Raw genomic sequence first — 9065 nt, forward strand, 5'->3', positions numbered from 1 at the left:
GTAAATTATTGACATGTCAGAAATTGACAGTCAATAAATTTGTTCACGTGCCAATTTCAAAATGTCACTAAAGTTTAAAAATTATTAAAAAAAAAAAAAATTATTTTTTATTTTTTTCACCATCATCTCTTTCTCTCTCTCCGGAGAGAGAGAAAGAGATGCTGGAGAAATTAACGAAGGGATCCCTTCGTTTCTCCCTGGAGAAACGGATCCCTTCGTTTCTCCAGCTGGAGGAACGAAGGGAGAGAGACAGAATGGCGTGCTCGCCATTCTCTCCTTTTCTCACACTCTCTCTCTTCTTTTCTCCTCAAAAGTAATTTTGAGAAGAAAAAAATAAACTGTTACTGAAGAGAACCAAATACAGCTCCGAAACATGGCCTAATTTTTTGGAAACCAAAATTCTGAGAGACACTCCATTTCTTTTCTTCATTCTTCTTTCCACAGTTTTCTGAGCATCCAAACTGAGAATAACACTAAAACTTAATCGAGAGAGAGAGGTAACTCGCTTCGACACGGCTGAGGAGAATGGGCGGCTTTAGATCTGGAGAAGAAGAAGACTTCAATAGAGAAGAGGGAGATTGAGAGAGGAGAGAGAGTGTGTCGGAGAATAAAAGAAGAGGGAATGAATAAATAATAAGAAGAGGAAAAGAAAGAGGGAAAAAGTTGAATATTTAAGAGAGATCTCCTGCTCATTTTTAGTGATACGCCAACATTTAATAGTCAAAAAATTATTAAGAAATTTTTTTTCTTGACGTATTACATTTGACACGTCAAGAAAATACATTGAAAATAGTAAGAGAAAAAAATGATATGATCACTTATTTTTTTTAAAAATACTATTTGAATTATTAATGATATGGATCAACCTTGATTCAAACCATTTAATTAAACAAGTTAGATCAACCTCTTAACTGTAACATGTTGATTTAATACTAAATTTGTATCAGATTCGGAAGTCGTATAAAATATTATATAAAATATTCATAATATCATGATATATTGTAATCTAGTGGCTTTAAAATTCAAAATATCATGAGATATCTAATAATTCAGAAATTGTTTACTCTAATATATATGCTCATTTCTTTGTCAAAATGATTGCAGTTTCTTAAGGAGAAAAACTTCAAACAAACAATTCCTCCAGTAAAGGTTGAGGATGGAGAGGAAATGACAAATGAAAAGGCCACAGCTGCACTGAGAAGGGCCGTCCATTTCTTTTCGGCCTTACAGGCTAGTGATGGCCATTGGCCAGCTGAAAATGCTGGCCCATTATTTTTCCTTCCCCCCATGGTGAGACTCATAATTATTATCATTTTTTCTTTAAAAAGTATAATCAATATTGTGATCATCACATAATCAAACATATATTTTTTTGGGATATTCACGTAAAAGTATACATCAGGGAACTTTTTGTGATACCGAGAGAAATCATCAACAACATAACAATTTTTTCTAATGATATTTAACAAAAAAACATCTTCTTAGATTGACCAGGCTATGAACAGTACCATTGGATCAAAGACAACCTACCTATCTTTGACTTGTTTTGGTTTTCATCTTAATGCAATTGCTAATTGTATTCTTTTTAATGGGAAAAAAATGCAGGTAATGTGTTTGTACATTACAGGACATCTTAATATTGTGTTTCCTGCTGAGTATCAAAAGGAAATCCTCCGATACATATACTATCATCAGGTGCATATTCTTGGAAGCTTTACATGTTAATTATGCAAACAAGATTAAAATTTTTACTGAATTACTTGCTTCCTTTCCTTTGTGTGAGTGTGTGTGTTTAAACTATCATGTTTAACAAATATGTTGTAAATTTTGCATATTGTAGAATGAAGATGGTGGGTGGGGATTACACATTGAGGGCCACAGCATCATGTTTTGCACGGCTCTTAGCTACATTTGTATGCGTATACTCGGGGAAGGACCCGATGGTGGTCAAGAAAATGCTTGTGCAAGAGCGCGAAAATGGATCCTTGATCATGGTGGTGTAACACACATACCTTCTTGGGGAAAGACCTGGCTTTCAGTATGACCATGTTTCATAAATCTAGTCATATATATATATATATATATATATATATATATATATATAGGTTCAAATATTCACTATGCAGTATGCATATTTTTTCCTTTTGTTGTAGATACTTGGTGTGTACGAGTGGATTGGAACCAACCCAATGCCTCCGGAATTTTGGATCCTTCCTTCATTTCTTCCCATTCGTCCAGGTTTGTACATATTTGCTTACCACTTCATTGTATTTCCTAAAAATGTCAGTGTACTTTAGATCCTTATTGCATAATGGAATGTTTTTTTTTGAAATTATTTATTTTAATGTCGAAAACTAAGAATAGTGTTTAACTCAAAAATGGTTAGCACTTCTGTTATACAATTGCCTATTCCCCCAAAATGCAGCAAAAATGTGGTGCTACTGCCGCATGGTGTACCTGCCCATGTCATACCTTTATGGGAAAAGGTTTGTAGGCCCAATCACACCTCTCATTCTTCAATTGAGGGAGGAACTCTACACTCAACCTTACAATGAAGTTAATTGGAAGAAAGTGCGTCATCTGTGCGCAAAGGTGAGTTTACCTTAATCTTCTCTGCATTGTTGATAATTGCTCATTGCTACATATACGCTTTTCAATATTTTTCCAATGCATTGATTGTGCAAAACTATATATTGTTACAGGAGGATCTATACTATCCCCATCCTTTGATACAAGATCTGGTCTGGGATAGTCTATACATATTCACTGAGCCTCTTCTCACTCGTTGGCCCTTTAACAAGTTGGTAAGAGAGAAGGCTCTTCAAGTAACAATGAAGCACATTCATTATGAAGATGAGAACAGTCGATACATCACCATTGGATGCGTGGAAAAGGTAAATTTTATGATCATCTAATCAAGGTAAGCAATGTAGAGCATCGATTTGGGCTATATTACAGTATTCCTAAAGCCATTTGTATTGAACAGGTCCTATGTATGCTTGCTTGTTGGGTTGAAGATCCAAATGGGGATTACTTCAAGAAGCACATTGCTAGGATCCCAGATTACATATGGGTTGCTGAAGATGGAATCAAGTTGCAGGTCATGAGTACGCATATTTTGCAAAAACAATTGCAGAATTAATCTTTTGACTATATGTTTAACATTTGAATTACACTTCATATTGAATTATGAATGAAGAGATTACACTAAATTTCTTTCTAGGGTTAGTTTTGTAAATATAACTATTCAAACTCTGGGATAAACCCCAAGCTCTTGCTTTCTAGCTTCAAGTGATCTACAAGTCCGAAGTCTTTGCAAGAAAAAATAAGGGATCCCTGACTTTGATATATACCATTTTTATGCAGAGTTTTGGGAGTCAAGTGTGGGATGCCGGTTTTGCAATTCAAGCTTTACTTGCTAGTAATCTCACTGATGAAATTGGACCTACACTTGCGAGAGGGCATGACTTCATCAAGAAATCTCAGGTTTTATTTTCAATTCTAAAAGCATCTCTTCACCATAATCATCAAATCTACCTTTTTGCTTAAAAAATAAAAACTATTCAATATTCATTCAGACTAGTTATTCCATTTTTCCCTTATAAATTGTAAAGGTCAAGGACAACCCTTCTGGAGACTTTAAAAGCATGTATCGTCACATTTCTAAGGGATCATGGACTTTCTCTGATCAAGATCATGGATGGCAAGTGTCTGATTGTACTGCTGAGAGTTTGGTGGTAATTAACATTTTTTAAATGCATCAATGGGGTAAAATTTTGCACCTTCTCCATAGTTAATATGTTACTCATCAAATTCGCTTTTATTTCAGTGTTGCATGCTTTTCTCCATGAAGCCACCAAAAATTGTTGGTGAGAAAATGGATCCCGAGTGATTTTATGATTCTATAAATGTTATACTTTCTCTACAGGTGAGGATTAACTTTCACTATTGTAAAATTATCAGTCAACCCAAAAGCTTAAAGCTAATGAAAAATGGTTGATAACACTCTCGCTTACATGCAAATTCAAACTAGTACCCCTTATTTATAAGTAAGGCTCAATACGTAGACTATTATTTACTTAATATTCTAACACATTTCTCATGCTAGGTTCAAACTTCACCTTAATAAGTGAATAAATAAGACTCAACACGTAGAATATTTAATCGAAATGAAAGGTGAATGAGGAGACATGGTTCGAACTCTGAGCCCAAAATCCCTAGTTGTCCCAACAGTTTAAATTAATAGGAAATGATTGATTTTAATAATTTATTCAATATTCTAACAACTAGCATTGTATTTTGAAGTACAAATATTTGGAAACTATCGGCATGAATAGGAAACCCAGGCTGCATTTGGAAACTTTCTTGAAGTTTCATTTATCTAGTGCAGTGTTTATTTCTTAAGTATTTCACTGTGTTCATATCGATAAGCTCTATTGTATGGTTTAATGCAGAGTAAAAATGGTGGTATATCTGTCTGGGAACCAGCTTCGAGCCCAAAAATGGTTGGAAGTAAGTACCTTAACATATTGAAGTAGCCTTGAAATATGCTTCATAATTATTTAAAATTTATAAATTCACCTTTTTTGTATATTTATGGAATTTTTTTTTTTTTTTTTTCTTTTTCCCATCAGCTGCTTAATCCCATAGAATTTGTCTCGGATGTTATCGTTGACCATGAGTACGTTGAGTGCACCGCATCAGCAATCGAAGCTTTAGTTTTGTTTAAGAAGTTATACCCTGGGCACCGGAAGAAAGAGATCGAAGATTTCATAGAAAATGCTGTTCAATTCCTTCAAGACGTACAAACGGCTGATGGTTCATGGTATGTTCCTCCACTGGTTTATTAGATATTTTTTTGAGATTTGTCTGTTTTTATATGGATTTCCCAAAGAAATCTATTACATGATGAAGCATTTCCGCAGGTATGGAAATTGGGGAGTTTGCTTCCCATACGCTACATGGTTTGCACTTAGAGGATTGGCTGCAGTTGGCAAGACTTACAACAATTGTTCAGCTATGCGCAGAGCTGTTGATTTTCTACTTAAAGCACAAAGAGATAATGGTGGTTGGGGAGAGAGCTATCTTTCATGCCCAAACAAGGTAATGTTTTTACTAAGGGTGACAATTCCTATTCGCATGCCACGTTCAGGTCCTGTCAAGACATGGGTATATGACTATATAGGTCAATCTTAATTCAACCCATTTAGTTAAACAAATTAACCTCTCAACCCTAACCGGCTAATTTCATATTAAATTTCATGGGTATAAGACATGGGTATAAGTCGTGTCCAGGCATGAGTATAAAACTATATAGGTCAACCCTAACCTATCTCATTTAATTAAACAGGTTAATCAGTCTCATCAACCATAATTTTCTTAACTTTGTGTTAAGTTTGTGTCAAATTTGCAATTCTTGTCAAAAATTGTCAGCTTTAGTTTTAACATGCATAATGCTAAAAGCCTCTTAATTATTATTATTTTTTTTCATCTTTATTTCCAAACATCATTAATATTTTTTATTATATTTTACTCTCAACTGTTAAAGTAATGATTAAGTGATTAAATTTATCTCTTTTGAGATTAAGTTTTTGGGACAACTAGTCATTTAACATAAACATCATTGATAAAAATTTAAGAACCTTTAATAGCATGAACCTAGCTTTCATTATCTTAATTGTTATTATAGGAAGAATTTCGTTGAATGAAGTTTTTGGATCAATTTGTCAAAGAAAAGTATTTCTTGTTGTCTTTATAAGATTTTGCAGATGGTAGATAATAAAATTACAAATTCTTTGTGCTTGATTATATAATAGGAATATGTACCTCTTGACGGAAACCAATCAAATTTGGTACATACTGCATGGGCAATGATGGGTCTCATTCATGCTGGACAGGTGAGTAGTTCATGTTTTAAAAATCTATATCATGCTGTCATATGCTTTTCTGACATATTTTGATGTTAAAATTGTATTTGTAATAGGCTGAAAGAGACCCGACACCTCTTCACCGTTCAGCAAAGCTTATAATTAATTCTCAACTGGAAGATGGCGATTTTCCTCAACAGGTACCTCTCTTTAACTAAGCTTCAAATTTCAGGTATATATATTATGCTTGAACTTCACCTCCAAAGCTTTCTAACCATTCATCACTCTCTCATACAGGAAATCACTGGAGTCTTCATGAGGAATTGTATGTTACATTTTGCAGCATACAGAAATATTTTCCCATTGTGGGCTCTTGCAGAATACCGCAAGCATGCCCTATTGCCATCTAGAAAATTTTAAATCAAGTGGTGAACTCTTAAGGAAAGCAAGATGAGAATTCTCTTAATTACTTTTTCTTTAGCGAATGTGTTGATGTTGTACCAGTGAACGTGTGTCAATGTGTAGTATCAGGTGATTCAGCTGATAATTAGTTGGAGAGTCTGTAAATGTGTGTTTTCTTTTGAATAAATATGTCGTTCATATATATGAAAATTTCTTCGTTCGGCTATAAGCCTATACCCTTGTGCTATTTCAATCCAGTCCAATTTCATATGACTGCAAGTTGTTTCGCTCTTGAACTCTAGTGGGCCACCAAGCCACCCCTAGCAAATGGGGTGGCCTCTCCTTTTTATATGGGTTTTACACCCATTTTTTTGGAACCCGACCATTATGGGGCAAGTTCAAGAAAACCCTTAAACCCGCTCCACTCCAATCCATGCCCACCCCTATTGATGATTTTGAATGGATCAACCTCCGATTACTTTAGGCAAAATTATGTTTATTCTTCACTGAATTGTCATACGGCCAGACTTATTTAGGGTGGTGTTTGGTAAATGGGTTGGCTTAGACACTGTAGTTGATGTAGATTGATGTGAAAAAAATAAGAATGTTTGGTATAAAAAAAAATGAAAAAGTGGTATGAAAAAGTAAAAAAAATTTTGTTTTGTAGTGATTTTTTTATTTGAATAATAATAAAAAGTGAATGATTTGATAAAAAGTGAAAAAGTTAGAATGTTTTTATGTTGATTTTTTTTTGGAAATGGTGATGAATAGTGTCTAGGCCAACTCCAACCCTTTTACCAAACAAGGCCATAGGTGAGAAAATATAGGGTTTAGCCAATTAGGAAAATAGCCTATTATTATTAGGGAAATAAAAGCAAAATATATTGATACAACTTATTAAAAATAAATAAAAAATCGAGTGTTCCTAACAGGGATAAAGAAAAAGATTTCCCCATCCCCCTCGCCCACAGTTGCGAGGTAACCCTAGGAGCATCTATGCCACAGCGTTGTCTCCTCCTCTCTCTTCGTAGCACCGCGTTCTCGACCTGTTTTTACTTGACCCTCAAGTAAAAAAGCAACCGAGCAGACATATTTATTTGCCCTGACAGATATAATAGAGAAATGCTATAAGTCAATGTTTTTCTCAAATTTGGCACATCTCATGTTACAAATCAATCATTTGATTTGTGAACTTATGTGGATCTCATATAAGTTAATAGTGGACCTCACAAATTTAATGATTGATCTATTAAATTTGTAGAAGAATATTGACAAAATATAATAAACTTATTGACTCGTAACATTTCTCGATAAGAAATTCGTATTAATGTTTTGAGTGGCTAAAGTCAACCAAGAGAAACTAAAAAAAAAAAAGTCAATGAGTACAATAACAAGCAAGATGTTAGAAGAAGACATTCACATTGGAACTTTGAAACTTCAGCCACTTCAAAAAAATCGAGATTTTGTGACTTCAGTTTGGTGACTTGCCAATGGCTAAACACGTCACTAATTGGATGTTGACATGTCATTAGTGACGTGGGTCACGTGGCATTAATCCACCGGTCTAAATTTGAATTTGGTGACCTGTCAATTGATGAAAATGTCACCAATTAGTGACATGTGGAATTAAACACGTCATCCTTTAAAAGGTGACATGTGTAATTTTGGCAGGTCACCAAGGCTTTGAATTTTTCTCTTATATATGCATGCATGCCAGGATCTTTTCATTGCGGGCACTGAAACCTCAGCAGAAGCAATGCAATGGGCAATAGCTGAGTTAATTAATCATCCTTGTGTGTTCAAGAAGGTCAGAGAGGAAATAGAATCCGATGTGGGAAAAACTAGACATGTTGAAGAATCAGATATCCCAAATCTCCCTTACTTGCAAGCGGTTGTGAAGGAAACACTAAGACTATACCCAACAGGCCCTGGAGTAATGAGAGAATGCCGCCAAAACTGCTAAATCAATGGGTTTGATATACCCGAAAAAACTGCGGTGGCAATCAATCTTTATGCCATCATGAGGGATAAAGATTCATGGGATGATCCTAATAAGTTCCTCCCAGAGAGGTTCTTGGTTTCCTTCAAGGATCAAAGTGAAGTGATCAGTGGACAAAATTTCAATTATGTTCCATTTGGGGCGGAGAGGAGAGGGTGACCTGCCAGGACCAACACTGGCATTCAGCTTGATGAATGCTACGGTTGCATCTTTGGTTCAATGCTTTGATTGGAAGGTTGATGGAGATGGAGGCAAGGCTGTTATGCAATCTGGACCAGGCCTGTCCTTGAGCATGCTTCACCCACTCGCAGCTCGTCCAGTTGCTCACTTCAACCCATTTGCTGCTTCAATGTAATCGTAATTGATAAAATCAAATCAAATCAGATACATTCAGTTCTGATTTGATTTTCTCAACCATATATATCATTTTGTATTCTCTCTACATCTCTATAAATAGAGACTATTTCGTATTGTAAAATCATCCATTGAATAAAAGCATAATGTAGCCTTTAGGGCTTTATATATGAATATAATTCATATATAGACCGAATCACGTAAAAATTATTTTTCTCTATTTTATTTTATTTCCGCTTTTACTTTTATTTCATTGTTATTTTCGTCATTGGGTTTACACCTAATGCCAAATGTTGTGCCAAGACAGTAACAAATGAATTCCAAACTATTGGGACACAATGTCGCTCCCAGCAATTTTTCTAAAAACATGCCCATTCGGTGCAATGTTAAGGTCCATAAAACACTTGAGTTTGTTTTCCTTCACCCACCAATATTTAATTTTA

The 9065-nt window shown here is 34.8% G+C and overlaps 1 protein-coding gene and 1 pseudogene across 1 annotated transcript in view; both read left to right on the plus strand.

Moving 5' to 3' along the window:
- LOC132176817 (putative disease resistance RPP13-like protein 1) overlaps positions 1-9065 on the plus strand; it is a 34183-nt gene that overhangs the window by 15078 nt on the left and 10040 nt on the right. The gene's annotated exons all lie outside the window — the stretch shown is intronic.
- On the plus strand, positions 1105-6468 carry LOC132176919 (beta-amyrin synthase-like; annotated as a pseudogene).

This window comes from Corylus avellana, chromosome ca1 (assembly GCF_901000735.1).
Source record: "Corylus avellana chromosome ca1, CavTom2PMs-1.0".
Classification (NCBI taxonomy): domain Eukaryota; kingdom Viridiplantae; phylum Streptophyta; class Magnoliopsida; order Fagales; family Betulaceae; genus Corylus; species Corylus avellana.